At 38.0% G+C, this 20,185-nt stretch overlaps 1 long non-coding RNA gene across 1 annotated transcript in view; it reads right to left on the bottom strand.

Annotated features, from left to right (window-relative positions):
- The window catches only part of LOC141511003 (uncharacterized), a 111,311-nt gene extending 103,354 nt beyond the window's left edge, over positions 1-7,957 (bottom strand). The window contains exon 1 of the long non-coding RNA XR_012475231.1: positions 7,851-7,957. This is a non-coding gene — a long non-coding RNA (uncharacterized LOC141511003). The remainder of the gene's footprint in view (positions 1-7,850) is intronic.
- Positions 7,958-20,185: the final 12,228 nt, after the last annotated feature.

The raw sequence follows: 20,185 nt of genomic DNA, 5'->3' as shown, positions 1-20,185 counted from the left end.
AGGTGTACTATCTATGCCTTAGAAAAAGACCTATCATGCAACTCTAAACACCAGTAAGAACTTCCTCCCATTAAGTCTTTTTTCCCTTGCTAAAATGTGAATACACCTAGGAATGGCAATATATACACTTTACCAATTGGTTTATCAGTCATCAAATTGGTGGATGAGTCCTTTCCTTGATCAGGGTTTAGGAGAGACAAAAAAAGAGACCTAAATAACACGATTAATCAGTTTTCCTCAGAACAATACTGTCAGACAAATAGTATGAGTGCTATTCATCCTATTGTATAAATGAGACTCTCTAATATTAAATTACATGGTCATACAGCATAAGTGTGTGAAGCAACATTCCATCCCAAACCACCTGATTCCAGACTGAAAATTCTATCCTCTTTTCCACACTGGACTGAAGGGAGAGGTGACCACTAGTAGTAGGGGAAAGAGTACATATAGAGGAATATCATTTGTGAAATTGGAGTCCAAAGTAATTGGTCAAGTCCATCAGACACACAGTTGAGTTGGAGACATCCTTAGAAGGATATTGGAGCAATAGTGTATATACCCCTTGACAAATCCTTTGAGTAGATTCTGTAGAGTAAGTCAGAGAATTATGACTTCCCCAAATTGGGAAGAAGAATCAGTCATTCTTGTAGTAGATTGACTGTTTTAGACATACTCCTATCCTCTAGTCTACTAACACTCCCTGAACTCTTCTAGAACAACTTCACATCTGACTAGAAATGCTTATGTCCCAAGCAATGTGACTGACACATCTTGACCACATTATGGGTGGGAAAACAATCTGACCAGTCTGACTGAGAGAATGCCTCTGTCATTCACAACTTGCTGTGGTGTAAGACAAACCCAAAGTGCTCCCACCACAATGGCAGGAGAGGCGAGGGCTTGGATATTATGTTAAAACACCATGCTCTCAGGATCCCTTTCTTCCTGATGTTTTTCTTGGTTTAAGATATTTCCAATATCTCTCTTCCAGCTCTGATTCAAGTATGTTCTCTCTCAAACGTCATAATCTGAATATATCCTAGTGTCTTCTTCCTTTGCCTATCTCCCTATTTTTCTCTACCTCTCTTAAGAACTTCTCTTGTGTGTTTTTAAAAGTACAGAATAAAGACTCACCCCTGCTAAGTTTGTTCCTTCTTTGGAACTAAGCAAACTAGAATAAGACTTGGAGAGTTGGCACAACTTAGAGATCTCACGGGGAGAGATGATATTTTATGGTGAACAAAGGAAATGGTCTTCTTCAGTTTCAATGCCCTATTTTCACAACCAGCAGAAACAGAGTCTTAAAGGGAGAAAAGAATCAAGAGTAGGAGAGGGCTGGATCTGCCAAATTGATTAGAGGTAAGTTCTGGTTGCACAACCATTTTTCTCTGTGATATTCCTTAGAATTTCACACTTGTGAGTAGAAAGGTATTCCTTTAAGGGAGAAGTCCTTAACCTTTGGTAGCAATTTCCTCAGAATGTTTTCAAATGCATAAACTATATAGGATTACTAAGAGAACCAATATTGAAATATGAGTATCCAAAAAAAAAATAAGTTCACAGAGGTCAAGTAAAAAACCTTCTGCTTTAATGAGACAGATTTTTACAGTTTATTATACACAAATTTGGGGGCAATTGGACAGAAGATGACAATCTATACATAGTAGGTATGTTAACCAATATTTGTTGAAGTGGCCAGAAATTAATTCAAAGGTCTTCTAGCCACCATCTGGTATGAAATAATGTTCTTTGGGGGCTTTGATTTGGATAAACTCTTAAGAACTATTCTTTTGCTATTTGTCTTAGATATTGACATTAGAAATGGATAGGAGTAGGGGTAGGGGTACAGTGGGGATAACAAAGCTAAACAAAACCCCAAACAGCACGTAACCCAAAGACCCAGGAGACTTCCAAACCCATAACTTGTAATAAGTCAGCTTTTATTATCCTGGCTTTTGAGTATTAAGCACTCAGTTCATCTCCATTGATTTGTAATGAGGCTGGGAAGCTCACAAAGCCTTAATCAAACCAGGATCCCTTGAAAATGAACTCCTCTGCAAAGAGAGCCAGGCAGATAGCATCTGTGGAAAGCTATGGTGGAGAGAGCTCACTGCCTCCATTGTGAAGCTCTCACAGGGCCAGGGAATAGGGCGGGGGCTTCATTAGTCTGATAAAACCAGACAAGGCCAACTTTTCATTAGAGAGAGGCACAAATCCACTTGGCTTGGTTTTCCTCCTTTACATTATAAAAGCATTATCAGACCAAAGCTTATGGGCCTCATTATTCCTGGAAGCACTAGGAGGAAAAATGAGGGGGGAGGAGGACACTAGGAGACTGGGGAGGGGGGTAGATGTACCAGAAGGCAGGGTATTGAGGGGGTCATCTTTTCTAAGTACCATCAAGAATGAACCTCAGACCAGTCCAGAGCTTGATTTTCAGTCCAGAAATTAAGAAATAGTATGAACAATGAATATTTGCTGCTTAGAGATTTTAGGTAAGATTTAGTCTCTGAACTCATAGGGCTTACAATTTTCTTCTCCATTATCCAGCTCACTTGCAAACACAATAAAAGACTGTTGGTGCACAAGAACCATTGAAGTCCCACATGATCTTTGTCTATCATTAGTAGCTGATAGAAAGCTAAATATACAGGGTTAAAGAAAGAAATTAAATAAATAACAACAAATCACATAGGACAGAAATGTCTCATTTTACAAAGGATGTCTTAATGATATATTAAACAAAACTAATTTTGTTTTGTTTTTTTCCACAGAGTTCCATTATAAAAGTGAGAACAATGTAAACTTTGTGTACAAAAGGGATTGTAATTCATAATTAGGTCAAGAACATACAATGACTGATCCTGGTACCTAGACCTTGTCTTTTTATCTATGTACAAAAACTAATGGAGCTAGATTGCAACTTAATTCTTCACTAATAGATGGCACCACCTAAGATTTGATAGATTCCAGTTCCCCAGATCTTTCAACTGTAGGCTCTGAGTTTTTTCATAGGAAATATAGAATTAACATTGTGCTTAATCAATATTGTGTCCTAAGTTCTGTGAACTAAATTCACTTAAATTGGGAATTCCTTTATTTTCTGCAAATTTGAGGAATTTTTTTTTGTTTTGGGTTTTTTTTTTGAAGTGTGGTGAGTATGGTAAGGTCAGGAAGAACAGAATCTCTACAGGCTTTTGGTAGATTTGTAGCAAAGCACATCTCAGACTCACAATGATGCTATAGATTAAGTTATTTCTCAGCCTCTGGAATGCTTTTTTTATCCTTAGAGCCATGGGTATAGTTTTTCATAGAAGCTGGAGGCAGATATAATGTATATAATACACTTAGGTCTCTTCCTTCTCTGCCCACAACTGAGAACAAGCCAAGAACTCCACTAGAACCTCCTGGTATAATAGGCAATTCAACCACATGTTTTTTGCCAATTTCTTAGTGGTGTTAAATAAAGACTAAGATAGAATAAAAAGGCTCTGCACCTGTTTAGAATGAATTTTTTGGCTACTGCACAAATGCTAGGTAGACTAACATCCAACAGTGTTTGAAATATGGTACTCCCCAGAGTATCTAAGAATACTGCTTCGTGGACCAGTTCTGAACACACTGAACTGTAACCAGCAATAACTCAGTAAATAATTGCTGATCTGGTGGTAATGATGAGAATAACACTCATAATAAATGTGATAATGGTGAAAGTGTTGATAGTAATAATGGTGGTTGTGGTGGAAGTAATGATGTCTAAGTAAAAATGTTGATGTCCTTAAGTTAGTGCTGATAATGGTGAAAATTAAAGTCATAATGATAGTGGTGATATTTCCAATGATGATGACTAACAACTGACAGTAATTAACAACTCATTTATATAGACTAGCTGAAGCAGCAAGGTATCCTGATGGAGAAAACATTCAGCATATGCAAGAAGTCAAACAACTTCCACTTTGACCACTATCTCCCCTAGACCTTGATAAAGACAGCCCAAAATCCTGAACCCAAGAGTTTTAGAAATGGTAGTGGTCTACCCTCCCTCCCCCAAAAAACTATCTGAGCCCCTGCAGCCATCATTGAAGTGAAAAAGGTATTCTAATAGTCTCATCACCATCAGCTATACCAATGACCAAGAGGATCATAGAAAACCCTAGGCCACTGGTCATGTTTCCAGCTCACTCCTAAAAGTCATTCAGCATGAAGAATCTACTCCATTATAGAAGGAGCTTGTCATATTCTTCAACTGCCAAACAACTGCTATAAACGAGGAAAGCCAACCTATCTGGAGCATCAAGATATTGAAAAATAAACAGGAAGTAGAATGTACAAGGCAGGTCAAACCACTACCAACTTGACTACCATGTCCTCTCAAACCTATTGGAAAATGTCAGGACTCTGAACATCAAAACCTTAAGAAGAGCATTGCCTCCAGCATGGTACCTTCAGCCAGTCTACTGGAAAGGAATCCCTTTGGAAATTCAGTCACTCTAAAAATGCTACCCCCACAGCTACTGATGATAGGGGAAAGAAAGTTCTCAAAACTCAAATGCTTGGCATTATCAAATGTTCCTATATCAGAATCTGATGGTTTGTTTATCTGTCTTTTTTTAACCAGTGAAAATAACATTAAATTAGAGAAATTAGTTCTATTTTGTCACTGTACCCTTGAGATCATAGGACTTTTCCAACTGACTTACAATTGAAACTTTCCAAGTGAATCATTTCATTCTTTCTTAAGAATTCTCCTTAAGAATAGTGATTGTCAGGGCTGCTAGGTGGCGTAGTGGATAAAGCACCAGCCTTGGAGTCAGGAGTACCTGGGTTCAAATCCGGTCTCAAACACTTAATAATTGCCTAGCTGTGTGGCCTTGGGCAAGCCACTTAACCCCATTTGCCTTGCAAAAAAACCCTAAAAAAAAAAAAGAATAGTGATTGTCCCTTCTGTGTGGGGTGGGGAGGAGTGAAGCAAGAATGAGGGAAAAATTATAAAACTCAAAATAAATAAAATCTTTCTAAAAAAGGAAGACTGGAAATTTAGGAAGGGGTAAAATAGAGAAAGTATTTAAAAGCAAAATAATGTATTTTTCATTTCATTCTAGAGGATCCATTTCATCACATCCTAGTGGCAATAGATAGGCACTGAGCTTGATAACTAGGGTGTTACATGTTCAGATGTTCACTTTAGAAAGATCAGTTTGACTAACTGGAAAGGGGAAAGACTTGAAGAAGGGGGTCAACCAGAAGGCTATTATGGTCATGAATCATTGAAAGTCTGCCAGGATGGTTTAAAATGTCAGAGCATGTGTGGAATGAATAGCTTCGGCCTCAGAACAGCCCTGTGGTTAGAACCTGCAGTGGGAACCTGCACCTCCAGAGCTCAGCCCACAGACAATAAGAGGTTTGGGGGAGATTGCTGAAATCTATCTCCTCACCCTGGAGCAGGACTCTGCTGTTTGTCTACACTCAGATCCAGGTTGCAGTTTGGACGTCCATACTAAGATAGACAAACAGGGACCCTTCTCACAGCTCCGGGGCAGATGGAGCACCTATGGTCGTCTACATATCAAAGCACAGGCAAGAGAGCATAAGACCTTGGAGGAATAAATGTCTCAGTGGGTTGTCCCAAAAAAAAAATCTCCAAAGCCTTGGAAGTGCGGTAAATTAGTCTTAGGCTGAGGAAATGAGCAAAAAAAGAAAAAAGAAAGAAAAAGGAGAATCTGACCATAGGAAATTACTTTTGTCCCATGGAAGATTCAGAAGATGTCAAATTTGAAGCTTCTGTATCCAAAGTCTCTAAGAGAAATAGAAAATGGGCTCAGGCTATTAGTGAATTCAAAAAAGACTTTGAAAAGCAATTAAGCAAAGTGGAGGAAGAGTTGGCAGGAGAAATGAGAAAGATGCAGATAAATCATGAAAACCAAATCAGCAGCTTAGTGAAAAATACAAAAAAAAGTACTGAAGAAAATAATATATTAAAAACCAATTTAGGCCAAATGGAAAAGGCAAAACAAAAGGAAAATGAGGAGAAGAATGCCTTACAAAGCAGAATTGGTCAGCTGGAAAAGAAAACAAAAAATCTCTCTGAAGATAGTAACTCCTTAAAATGCAGAAAGGAAGAAAAGGAAGCTGATGAATTTGTGAGAAATCAGGAAGAATAAAACTCTTCTAAAAAAACAAAAATTAGAAGAAAATGTGAACTCTCTCATTGGAAAAACAAACCAACCTCAAAAACAGAGCCAGTAGAGATAATGTAAGAATTTTTGGGCTTGACCAGGAAAATAACATAGATTTCATTTTTCAAGAAATAATATAGCAAAATTGCCCTGAGATCCTAGAAGAAAAGGATAAAAATAGAAATTGAGGGAATTCACCAATCACCTCCTGAAAGAGATCCCAAAAGAAAAACTTCCAGGAATATTATAGTCAAATTCCAAAACTTCCAAGTCAAAGAGAAAATACTAAAAGCTGCCAGAAACAAGCAATTCAACTACCGAGGCTCCATAGTCAGTATTACACAGTATCTGGCAGCATCTATATTAAGGGCTCATAGGGATAGGAATATGATATTTCGGAAGGCAAAAGATCTTGGTTTACAACTGAGAATCAACTACCCAGCAAAACTGAACATCCTCTTTCAGGGAAAAAGATGGACTTTCAATGAAATGGGACTTTTAAACTTTCCTATTGAAACAGCCAGAGCTGAACAAAAAGTTTGATCTCCAAGTACAGGACTCTGGTGAACTATAGAGGGGGTGGATGAGAAGGACTAACTATGAGGAACTTGATGTTGAACTGTTTGTATTCCTGCATGAGAAGAAGATATTGACAAGTCATATGAACTTTCTCATTTATAAGAGCTGTTAGAAGGAGCATATATAGACAGGGCACAGGAAGTAATATAATATAACAGTATAATATAGTAAAAATATGGAGTCAATGGGTGATAAAATAAAGTACTGAGAGAAGAGGAAGAAGAAGAAGAAGAAGAAGAAGAAGAAGAAGAAGAAGAAGAAGAAGAAAAGGCTAAGATAGTTCACATAAGAATCAAGAAAAAGCTTGGTGAAGGTGAAGGTGAAGGTGAATGAGTGAGACTCCATTCTCATCAGAAATGGCTCAGAGAGGAAATAATATGCACATTTAATAGGGTACAGAAATCTATCTTACTCTAAAGAAAAATGAGAAGAAAGGGATGGGATGAGGGGGGATTGGGGGGGAAATGGGGGGAGGGAAGGAGGAAATAGGTGATAGAAGAGAGGGAGAGGGTACTCAGATACAACTCACTTTTGGAAAGGGATAGGATGAAAGGAGAGAGAGAGAAAGAGAGAGAGAGAGAGAGAGAGAGAGAGAGAGAGAGAGAGAGAGAGAGAGAGAATAAATGAGAGTGAGGAGGAATAAAGTGGAGAGAAATACTAGTAATAGCAACTGTGGGAAAAATATTGAAGCAACTTTTCTGGTGGACTTATGATAAAGAAGGCAACTCACACCAGAGATGGAGTTATTGGAATCTGAACACAGACTGAAGTATATTTTTTTCTCTCTCACTATTTTTGAGGTTTCTCATTTTCTTTGGGGAGGGCATTATGTTTACTCTTATAACAATATTATTGTAATGATATAAAATAAATAAGCCAAAAAAAGAAAACATTCTGGCTAATAGCATATTTATATCAAGTACATATAGAAGAATATTATATACAATTTTAAAGGATGAATGAGCAATAATGATTATTAAGCATTTTAGGAACCAAAGTAGAGGTGCTAGAACTACTGGCATAAAAAATGAGCAAAGATATTTAAATTTAATTAAAGGAGAAATTGCTAAAAAGAAACAGTGATTGTCTTACTTTTTTAGTTGTTTCTCTAGCATTCAAATCACAATAGTTTACAGATAGTAAACACATAATAAATGCTTCTTTCATTCATTCATTCATAATGATGACTGATGACAATGTTAGTGGTAATGGTAGTAATAGTAATAATAATGATTGCTGAAGATGCTAGAGTTGTTAATGATGATGCTAAAGATGACAACAATGATGACAATGGTACTGACTGCATATTCCTACTGATAATGTGGAGGAGGAAGAGAATAATGGGGGTGATGATGGTGATGTGCTGCTGCTGCTGCTGGTGGTGGTAGTTGTAACTATAGCACGGGTAGTAGAAGTTATTTGATAAATGACCAGTTATCTTGTTAATGCTCCCTTCTACTTGCAGTGCTATTTCTGCTCTGTCTGGGTCAGAACTGAAAGAGCTTACACTCTTCCCTCTTCCTCTTTTTATGAGATACCAAAGGTTATTTAAGGGACTATTTGTCAGAGTAGAATGAGAATTGCACCTGGAGTTAGCCAGTGTGAGTTTGAAGGCATTTTCAGATTTTTATTGATTAGGTCTTCTTGAGGAATTTGCCTAACTTCTCTGGGCCTCAATTTTCACAAATATAAAATGAGGATAATAATACTTTCACTACTGACTTTAAATGATCATTATAAGGAAAATGTTTTACAATCCTGAAAAATAAATAAATTTGAGTATCTATTACTTCCTATAGTAATGTGATCAATGTGATCAAACAAATAGAAATAATCTTTAGAAAAAGAACCCTTGTGGTCACATATTGACTTAGTTTAAAATATTATATTATTTAAATTTTATTGTATTTTTGTTTATTTTGCTATATAATGTTAAGTATTTTCCCAATTACTTTTTGGTTTGAGTCATACCTGGGAGTGATAGAGGCCAGGTTTTTGATGTCTCTGTCTTCATCATAACTAAAAAGGGAGACTCCTTGATTCTAGAACTGTCTCAGAACACCTGGAATCACACAACAACAGAGATGAGGAAATACGGGTGTAGTCTTAGTTTACCACATCCAGAAATGACAGAGAATTATGATTTGTTTCTGAAATAGCTAAGTAAATTAGTCTGTGAAGGGATTCTCTGTTGGCCCATGGCGTTTTGTAGTTGGAGTATATCCAGAACAAAAGAGGCAGAGATTTGTATGAGGAAATGCAGCCCCTGTTCTTTTAAACTTTCACCAAATTGTTGGGAGTTGAAGGTTATTACTAACCCTCTCACTGAGCTCAAACTTCCATAAACTTTTCTTGTCCTTCCTAGGCCTGGATAGGGCTGAGACCAGGATAGGAAGTAGTGACCAAGTCTTTGGCTAAATCTTGTCTGTTACTGAGTCTTGAATAAGATGTTTTGTTGTTTAACACAGGAACTAATATTCTCTCTCTCCTCTCCCCTTGTCTCTCTCCTCTCACTCTACTCCTCTTTCTCCTCCTTCCTCTCCTCTCTTCTCTTTTCCTCTCTCCCTCTCCTCCTCTCTCTTTCCTTCTTTCCTATATTCTCTATCCTTCTTTCTCTCCTCTTTTCCCCTTTTCCCCCTTTTCTTTCTCCTTTCTGCTTTTCTCTCTCAGTCTCTCTCTCTCTCTCTCTCTCTCTCTCTCTCTCTCTCTCTCTTTCTCCCTCTCTCCTCTCTCTTCTGATCTCTCATTCTTATGATAGAACTAAAGGACTGAGGTTATCATGACCCTTTTAGTTCCTCCTTGTTTGGCATTTTCCCCACTTGTGATGTGCAAAATGAAGAAGAAAATGATAAATTAATGAATGAGTTATGAATCCTGCTTTCAACTCTAATACTATAACTGATTGATGGAGAAGTAATATGATATAGTGAATGGAACATTGAATTTGGAACAAGGAAGACCTGAATTTGAACCCCTCTTCAGAGTCTGGCTGTGTGATCCTAGCCAAGTCATTTAACTTATCACAATTGCAGGCAACTGTCCAAGTCTTGTAAGCTATTGCTGATTTAAACCAATATAGAAAATTACTTACTAAGAGGTTCTTACATTAAAAAACTTAAATGTTCACAAAAATTTACATTTCATAAAATTCTGGCAGAGAAGGTGGAGAGATGTGGTCTAGACAATAGTATAATTAGGTGGATTAAGTAGGTAGGCAGGAATCAAAAAAAAAATAACTACTGATGGTTCAATGTAAATAATGACATTTCCAGTGAAGGACCCCAGGAATAATGTGCTTGTTCTTGTGTTCTTTAATATTTTCATCAATGATTTGGAAAAAGACATAGACAATAAATTCATCAGTTTTGCATATGACACAAAGCTGGGAAGGATAACTAACACAGTCAGACTCCAAAAAAGATCTTGACAAAGAAAGGCAAGGCGGTGGCCTCAATTTGGCTAGAACTCAGAGTATGAGAAGGAAAGTAATGTGAAATAAATCTGGAAAGATAGCCTGGAGCCAGATTATAAAAGATGTTAAAAGCCAAATGGAGGAGTTTGGATTTTACTTTAGGGACAGAGAAGCAACAGTTTGTGATGGGGGGAAAAGATTTATGATAACATATTTTTTAAAATAAACTTTCAAATGAAAAAACGTCTCATTATCCTATTGTTTTACATATGTATTAACACTTGAAATCATATTTGAATATTTGAGATGCAAAAGTTATCAGGAATATTTCATGGGGATTTAAAAAAAATAGGACAGTTCTATAGAATGAGCTCTGAGTAAAGATTCAGAGATTTGATCTGAATCGCAGCTTTTCACCTTCCTGGTTATGACATCTTGTATATGTCACTTAATTTTCTCAGTATTTAGGAAAATTCTTTGCCTCTAAAACACATAATTGAAACAGATGATCTCCAAATGATTCCAAAAGTTCATGAATCTCCCTGTATTTTGCTACTATTTTCTTCCTAGCCTCAATTCTTTGAATGTTCCTGAGGGTCTCAGTTCCCTTTCTCCACATGTTCTCAGGGACCATTCATCTTTCATGGATACTCATGATGAGTGATACTGGATTTCAGAGTGGAAAAGTTAAAGGAGACAGAAATTTCTGTTTTGCTTCTCACAAATCTACTTGGTGGGCTTCCTCAGTTATGAAAATAAAATTCTCTAACTTGAGAAGGAGGGTAATCAGTCTGACCTCTTTATTTCCATTAATCTTGAGAGTTCCTAGTCACATAGAGTCCTTTGGGCATGTTCCTTTTACTCTTATTGGACAAAAAAGTTCTCATTAGGCCCTGTCTAAACCTCTTCCTCCAATTTGGCAAGTCAGTTTCCCTATTTGCATATGACTCTTTTTATTGGTAGAAATTGATTCCTCACCATTCCACACCTGTAAAAGAGGTAGAGCTGGTGAAAACTAGCAATCAAATGAATTAATAATAGCTAAATTTCATTTGGCACATTGTGCTCTATAAAGATTTTCTGAAATGTTATCAGGGATTCATGGAAAGACATGGTCAAGAATCACACGATGAAATGGCTTAAAGAAATTATCAATGGAAGGAATGTCAATTAAGACATAGGTCTATCAAAATTTCCAAGTATGTCATATTGAGTAATATTGTCAAACCCTTACCAGTATCCATTGATTGTAATTTTTGTGTTGTCTCTTTCACTTTATTATATTTTTAACTTTGTTTTTATTTCTTACTTTCAATGCTGGCCAAGCCATGGAGTGCTGAAAGGATTCCCATGACTTTTAGGTGGAAGATTGCCTACTGGAGTCAGATAATGTATGCAAAGCACCTATATTTCTGGGTAAAGAAACTCAATCTTCCCAACCTTCTGTTACTATAGCTAAATTCTCATTTCATCCTGAAGTGGATGCCAAGCCAGTCATGCACATACTCAGGGACTGGGTGGGGTGGGAAATAGGGGGAGAGAGTGATCCTGTCTACACTGTTTACAAAGACCTACCCACACTTCTAAAGACCCTCTAACTCCCTTCTCACACAACCTACTTCTACAGTTGTCAGTATGTCTAAGCTTCTAAATATCAAAAAACAGTTCTGTGAAAAACGTACTTAGCTCTTTCACAGATTAAAATTGAATAGAGAAGGGTGGTGAACTAGAATTGCATCTGGGAAAGTACACTGATTCTAATGATTCCAAGTTTCTCCCTGAAACAATAAAAACAAATAACAAAATCATCTTTTTTAATGTCAATATTTATCTGATAATACTATATGAATGTCACATAATAGCACAAAAACTGAAGAATCAAAATTGTGGGTCATCAGAAGGGCATAGAGAGATGCCTAGTGGGAATAAATAGATGTAATAAAATACCAAAGAAAAATTGCATATAAGACTAGGTAGAAGTCATATTATCAGGGAGGTATCTGACCAAAAATGGAGGTGGGCTGGTCATGTATCATAAGTGATAGATAACTAACTGTATACTACATTGACACATTTCATATCAAGAGACCTTAGAAGACAGTGGACCCCTGGGGAATATTTATGGGAGAACTTAAGCATTAGTTGCACAAGATAAGAAGGTATTGTTAAGTTTTAATCTGCATTATTAAAAGGAGTACCATATTGAAGGGGGGGGGAACCTTACCTTGTCATCACCACCAGTTATTAACTATCACCAATGTGCAGGTAAGCCCAGAAGCTCAGGAGTGGCAATAGCCCCAGATATCAATCCTGCATTTCATCTAGACTACACAACTATTACAGTGGGAAGTAACCCTGAAAGAGATACAACCTGATTCTAAAGGTATTGCAGTACCATATACAAAACACTAGAAAAAACAAAATCATTCCCATAAATATCCTTGATGCTATTAAATAGTTCAATATCAGAAATAGATATGGTTTAATCAATGGACATGACATCAAAGAAAATATATTACTATCTGTTTTCCCAATGCAACCAAAAACCATATGAGTGGTACATATGACTTGCAGCTGGAATCTTCATTTTGTGTTGTTTCTCCCATTAAAATGTGAGCTCTTTGAGAGAAAAATGTCTTTCTTTCTTTCTTTCTTTCTTTCTTTCTTTCTTTCTTTCTTTCTTTCTTTCTTTCTTTCTTTCTTCCTTCCTTCCTTCCTTCCTTTCTTTCTTTCTTTCTTTCCTTTCCTTTCTTTCTTTCTTTCTTTCTTTCTTTCTTTCTTTCTTTCTTTCTTTCTTTCCTATTTGTAATACCAATACTTAGCACAAGTCTTTGAAATTTTAAGTGATTAATGCACTTTTTCCTTCCTTTCTTCCTTCCCTCCTTCCTTCCTCCTTTGTTTTCTTCCTTCTTCCATCCCTCCCTTTCATCTTTTCCTTCTTTCCTTCTTTTCCTTCCCTTTTTCCCTCCCTCCCTCCTTCACTTCCCCTATTCTTCCCTCCCTTCTTTCCTCATTTCCAATTTTCATACTTCTTTCCTTCCTTCCTTCCCTCTCTCCGTCCTTCCTTCCTTCCTTCCTTCCTTTGTTCCTTCTTATCCTTTCTCTCTCCTTCACTCTCACCTTCTCTTCCTTTCTCCTTTCTTTCTTTCTTTGTTCTTACTTCCCTCCCTTCCACCCTTCCTCCCTCCCTCCCTCCCTTTCTTTCTTCCTTCCTTCTTTCCTTCTTCCTTCCTTCCTTCCTTTGTTCCTTCTTATCCCTTCTCTCTCCTTCACTCTCACCTTCTCTTCCTTTCTCCTTTCTTTCTTTTTTTGTTCTTCCTTCCCTCCCTTCCACCCTTCCTCCCTCCCTCCCTCCCTTTCTTTCTTCCATCCTTCTTTCCTTCCTTCCTTCTTTCCTTCTTTCTTTCTTTCTTTCTTTCTTTCTTTCTCCCTTCCTTCCTTCTTTCCTTCCTTCCTTCCTTCCTTCCTTCCTTCCTTCCTTCCTTCCTTCCTTCCTTCCTTCCTTTCTTTCTTTCTTTCTTTCTTTCTTTCTTTCTTTCTTTCTTTCTTTCTCTTTTCTCTCTCTCTCTCTCTCTCTCTCTCTCTCTCTCTCTCTCTCCTCTCCTCTCCTCTCCCTCTCTCTCTCTTTTCCTTTCTAACTAAATTTGGTTGTCTTCACAATGGAGTTAGATGATTTCTTATTGAAAGTTTTGCAAAAAAAAAAAAGATCTCTGTTTGCATATGGGGTAGATGAAATGGCCCCTGGGTCCATTCTAACTCTTAAGATTTTGTTCTGCTAGAGGTGAGAATCACTGATAGGATTGTTTAGAACTTCATTCCCTTATGTTTTTTTTTTCCTTCTCGATACATTCAATTTTGATCAGAGCATAGCATGGAAACAGTATAAAGATTTATCAAATTGCCTTCTGTGGGGGGGGAGGGGGGAGGCAAGAGATAGTGGGGGAAATTGTAAAATTCAAAATCTTACAAAATGATAGGAAGAAACTACTGTAGTATAAAATTGGGAAAAAATAACATATTTATTTTTAAAAATTAAAAAAAGAACTTCCTTCCTTTTAACTTACAATTATAAGCTTTGCCTGCTGTTGAAACACAAATTCTCTTTTGGCTGGTAATACTTTAAAATTCTCAATCATTTAAAACACAGGGTGAGTGAAGAATCTGAGATGAATGTTGATTGTGAGAGGAGGGGAAAAGAGAATAGAATAACACTGGAAACTTGATGGGAAAGGGAAAAGGTCTCTTAGAACAAGATGGACACAGAAAAGGAAGTCTGAGTGTATCTGAGACAACTTTACCTATTATACAGCTTTGCTGAGTTGACACAATATTGGATTTCCTTGGAAAAGCTCCTTTCCTGACTCTGTCAAAAGTAAAAGAGGAAATTAAGGTCCAAGGAAGTGACATGGATGCTTCAGTTCCATATCCACTGATCCATTAGATCCCAAAGTAGTAATGGTCCCTTCCAGTTGTAAAACCTACATGCCTGTGACAGCCAATGAATATGTTCTTAGGGAAACCCAGGGAATGGACTAAAAGGCAGAAGATGTGTTTGGGTCACAATTCTAATGTTTATTGTCTGGGTGTTTTTTTGTGGGGACACTTCAACTCTGAATAGAGAGGTTTTCTGTAGAGGTTGAATGCAGTATTAAGCAGGATTAAGCTCCCTTCTAGATCGAAAGCTTATAATTAGTCTTTTTGTCCATTCTAGGGCTCTCTCCATTTTCTGAGCAGAGTTTTAGAGGTAGATGAAATATTAGAGACCAACTAATGTAATCTATTCCCTCCATTATATAGATGAAGACATTGGTATCCCCCTATGGGCAAGTGTCTTGCACAAAGTCAAACAGGTAAATTAAATGGCAAAGACTGAATTTGAATTCTGGTTCTCTCATTCCAAATCCAGTGACCTGCCCACATGACCAACTTCCTAATTTCTCTATAGAATGAGGAAAATGGAATTTTCTTCAAGATGTAAAATTTCTTAGGTTTGGGTGGCTTGTGAGCTTCCTTCTAAACCACAGAGGTCCTGTGAAGTTCCCACCCCTTAGCACTGGGGAACAGATCTCTGGACTTAATGGTTATGTCTCCCACATGGCAGTAGGGCTCTGAGCAACAAGTACCAGCTGTTGCCAGGACAGCCCTACAGGATTCAATGCCGAAGGGCACCGTTCCCAATCTGTCTGGCTCAGTCCCAGCCCTGAGCACAGATCAGCTCCAGGGACTCAAGCCCACTGTCTATGAGGGACAGATTGAAAGGTCTGGCCCTGTGCAGACAGCAGCTGGGCCATGTGGGCTTGGTGGTGGTCCCTGGAAGAGAGAGGGGCAGGGAGGGCAGGCAGTGCTCTGAGTCTGAGGTTGTCTATCAGACTTCCTAAAATAAATGAACCTGTGAGTAGCACCAGACAGATCCAGACTCTGCTCCCTGAAGGAGGCAATAAATATATCACTGCACCATGAAATGGCCTCTGGGTGGCTATAGAACACTTAATTATTGATTAATCTTCATTAATTAATGAATTTGAAGATGAGTACCGCCAAACCAAAATATGAAACAAAACACTCTTCTTCCAAGAGAATGGAGAAGCGAGGAAAATTTTGCTCTTCTGCTACAGGAAAGCCACTATGAGGAATATGTCCATCCTTTGGGTCCAAAGCTAAGCAGAGCAGGGGGTTAACTAACTGCAAAGTTGACAGTGCCTATGGAGACCTGCAGGTGTTACTATAGAAGGTCTAAAGTCAAAATAAGAGAAGAGATAAAAGTCTAGGAGAAAGGAAAGAAGCACATAAGAGCAAAGCAAGCAGAGGGAGGAGGAAAGAGAGAATATCTATGTAGAGGAGCAAAGACGCATCAGATCAACTTGCCACATTGCTCCAAAAGTTGCTGGGACCAAAGGGCCTAAGGCTTGAGTCTTATCAATGGAATTGTAAGCAAAGTCACCTGCCACCCAGAAATTTAAGCAGGACCAAGAGATCAGTCATTGGAAGTCAAGTCAAAACTGTTTTCCACAGTCCTTTCCATCTTTCCCCTACCCCCTACTACCCAATGCAATCTGGGAATCATTCCAGGAGCTTGTGATGAGTTCAGAGAGCAATGGAAACAATGGTTCAAACATTTTCATTATTAACTCAGCAAGAAAACCAAGGTGTTCCCTGGGTAAAGAATTAGGAGATGCCTCATTTAAGAAGATTTCATAGCTAAAACAAAAAGGAAAATAATATAAACTAAGAAGCTAAAATATTCACCAACTTGTCAAGTTTTTGCTGTTTTCAACCCTCATAGAACTTATGAAATTCAAATCAAAATTGTATGATATGGATCAGTCTGTCCTCTCTTCAGAGGCTAAATAGGACTTGTTTACCACTGGTTATTATCATAACTTTCATCATCTTCACCTGCTATGCTATCGTCATTAGTCTCCAATTCCCTATGACATCATATTCATCATAACATCATACTATTAAAATCCCATAATGGTAGAGAGCCTCTCAATGATCATTCCAGTAGAGTAGGCTTTGACAAACACCACTGAGAAAGAAAGTCTTTCACATGTGGACCCAGTGATGGATTCCAATCTCTGTTGTCTAAAGACCAGTCTAAAGACTAGCTAAGTTCAGATAAGTGCATAATCACCCTAGCAATAGGGTGATGGAATTTTAGTTGCAATGAATCTCAAATACCATTAATTTGAAAAGGGATTGATATGTATTGGTAAATCAATACTATGAAAATCACAAATCCTTAAAGCATCATTTAAAACATAGTATTATTCTAAGCTCTGAGTATGTATGTGTATGTGTACCTGTGTGTGTAGTGTGTGTGTGTGTGTGTGTGTGTGTATGTAAGATGAATCAAATTATTTTGCTGAGTCCTAGAAGGCAGTTACATTTTTGTATCTGTAACCCCATGAATAGGGTTGGATACATAGTGATCAAAGAGATTGCATCTGTGATTTCATTGGTATATGGTACTCACCAGTTTGGATAATCTACTTTCCTGAAGTTTGGTACTTTCTCTCAAATTTATAGTTTTAGTTGCCTAGACCACTGAGAGATTAAGTTACTTACTTGGGCTTACATGACTAATATGTATAGAGTTTAGAACTGAATCTAAATATTTCTTGGTCTTAGACCAACTCACACATCACCATGTAACCATGTGGTTCTATGAAAGATTCACTTTTATGGGGTGGCTAGGTGGTGCAGTGGATAAAGCACTGGCCCTGGAGTCAGGAGTACCTGGGTTCAAATCCGGGCTCAGACACATAATAATTACCTAGCTGTGTGACCTTGGGCAAGCCACTTATCCCCACTTGCCTTGCAAAAAAAAACCTTAAAAAAAGATTACCTTTTATGGGATTATTCATACTGTTTCTTTTCTCATGAAATGACCTTCTTTCTCCAGTTTCCTTCTCCAAAATCTCATCCACCCACACCTCTTCTGTGAACTCTTCACTATCTACTATAGCTCTCCTCTCTGCTTCTTTCCTTCTCTGAGTGTGTGTGTGTCTCTGTCTCCTCTGACCCCTACCTCTTGGGTCCATTAAGGATAACAAATAAAGCCTTTTTACTAGAATCATCTTCCTCCTCTTCACAAGAACAATATTATAATTCTTTCATAAAGAAAGAAGTCCTCCGCATCCTCTTTCTTTTGAAAGTCTCTCTTTCTATGCTATTCTAGCATAAAAGGAAAATAAGTGTTTTGTAAATGACTTTTCAGAGAATGACCTTTACATTGGGGTTGATATTCATATTTCCCTCTCTATAGATCACTATTATTTCACATGTGAAAATTTGGTTTCCCCATTGCTTTGGAAGCTTCCCTGTACCCTCAGTGATTCTCCTGCTTGACCTGTTTCCAGAACCATGTACCAACCTCTGACCTTTTCTCTAAAGAAGAACCTTCAATATCTCTTCAACCTTGGGGTTTGACCTAGACTCAGTAACTGAGAATTCCATAGAGAACAGTAGCTAAAAGAAGGAAGGAAGGAAGGAAGGAAGGAAGGAAGGAAGGAAGTCCATCTAAAGCTACAAGCACTATATGTCTTCCTGGTTTCTTTCCCCATTAAAATATCCTTGCCCTCAAGGAGCTTACATTCCACTGAGAGCAGACTACACATAAAGGAATTTGGAAAGTATGGGCCCTTATTGGTTTAAAACACCAGAAAGTCAAGGATAGACCTGAGAGAATGAAAGCAGGCTAGTCAAGGCCCTACAATAAAAATGAAAAAATTCACCAAGATAAAAAAGGAAGTAGACCCTAAGGTAGGTTGGACATAGGGATGGTAGATTATTCCAGGGCAAGGATGTCCCCCAAACTGAATATGAGCCAGGTTTAGTCAATAGGATGTAAGATATGATTCAAAGGTCCAGAAACTCAGGGACAGGGAAGGAAGGAAAACTAAGGCAGCCTGGCCTGAGTCCTTCTACAAAATGGAGATGCTAGTAGGCAGTTATGGTACAGTGAAGAGAGCAGTGGACTTGGACTCAGAAGAACTCAATTTTCATGAGTTAAAATCTGTCTTAGATACTTACTAGGTATATGATTCTGGGAAAATTACTTAACCCTGTTTACCTCAGTTTCATCATCTGTAAAATGAGCAGGAAAAGGAAATAGCAAACCACTTAGTATCTCTGCCAACCCAGAGTAGGGTCATGAAGAGTCCAACAAAACTGAAATGACCCAATAGCAACAAGAATATGACATACACTAAAGGAAGAAGGAAGACATTTCATATGAAGAAATAGATCCCAGGCAGCTACTGCATCATTCATACAAATGTATTTATATTTGTATTGTTGTCTATGAATACAGTATAATAGGAAGTACACTATCTTTAAAGCGATAGTAACTGAATTGAAATCTTATCTCACCTTGTTTACTACTTTGGACAAATATGACTTTGGGCAAGTCCCCTTGAGCTTTAATTTATTCTTCTATCAAATGGGGGTGGGAAGAGTTGAGCAATATGGTTTTGATTTTATGTGGGTATAAATATTGATAAGAGAGAGAGGTAATGGATCAAGAAAGCTTGAGAGGAAAATTATATTTCTTATTTGGAGATCTATTCATTTTTCAATTAACACTGAGGCAAGGGTCCCTTTTGGAATGTGATAAAAAGGATTGTTCAAAAGAACAGGGGGTAGGGACTGCTGGTAGGGGAGAGTGGGGATGAATTTGAACAGAGATGTATTATGATCACAGTATCCTGACATTAAAGTTGGAAGGAACCTGAAAGGATCTTTAGGCCAACCCTTTCATTTTGTAGATGAGGAAACTGAAGTCCAGGGAGGTTAAATTACTTGTCCAAGGTCCAAATCAAGATTTGAACACAGCTTCCCTGACTGCAAATATATCATCCATTGCATAGTTTTGGACTTCTTCTAAATGCTGTGTGTGTGTGTGTGTGTGTGTGTGTGTGTGTGTGTGTGTGTGCATGTGTGTGTGCGCACCCATTTCTATGTCTGCATGTGTTTGGGGGAAAAAAAGAATAGACCCCATCTGGGACAGCATGTAAACTATCTTAGGGGTTGTGGGCTACCACAATTCCAAAGTCCAAAATCAAATCAGAAGGGTGACCCTGAAGAGATAGAATTACCAACATTCTGGGCTCTGCACTCCATTAAGGTCTGGAAAAATCAAAGCCAGACATCTCCTCTTCCTTTTCTTTGGTACCATTGGCTATAAAGACATTGCAAATTAAACACTTTAACTTAATATAGAAGCATGAGTCAAAGGATCATTAGTTTAAGGTCAGAAGCAGCTTGGAAGTAGTGGAGAGAAACCTGGATTTGAAGCCAGTCTTTGACACTATCTGTTTAATTCTGTCTCAGTACTAAACCTTTCTTAGTTGAGACTCAGAGCTAGTGGGAACGGCAATAGCAGGTGAATTTTAAAATCATATACTGGGTCCCAAGAGGCAGGCTACATGCAACATGTCTGCCGGTCCGGGGTACTTCACCCTATCCCACCCCCCAGCCCTACAACCAGGATCTAAGAACTTGCAAAACGGGG

The sequence above is a fragment of the Macrotis lagotis genome, chromosome 2, assembly GCF_037893015.1.
Source record: "Macrotis lagotis isolate mMagLag1 chromosome 2, bilby.v1.9.chrom.fasta, whole genome shotgun sequence".
Taxonomy (NCBI): Eukaryota; Metazoa; Chordata; class Mammalia; order Peramelemorphia; family Peramelidae; genus Macrotis; species Macrotis lagotis.
This window is presented reverse-complemented; position numbering and strand designations above follow the sequence as displayed.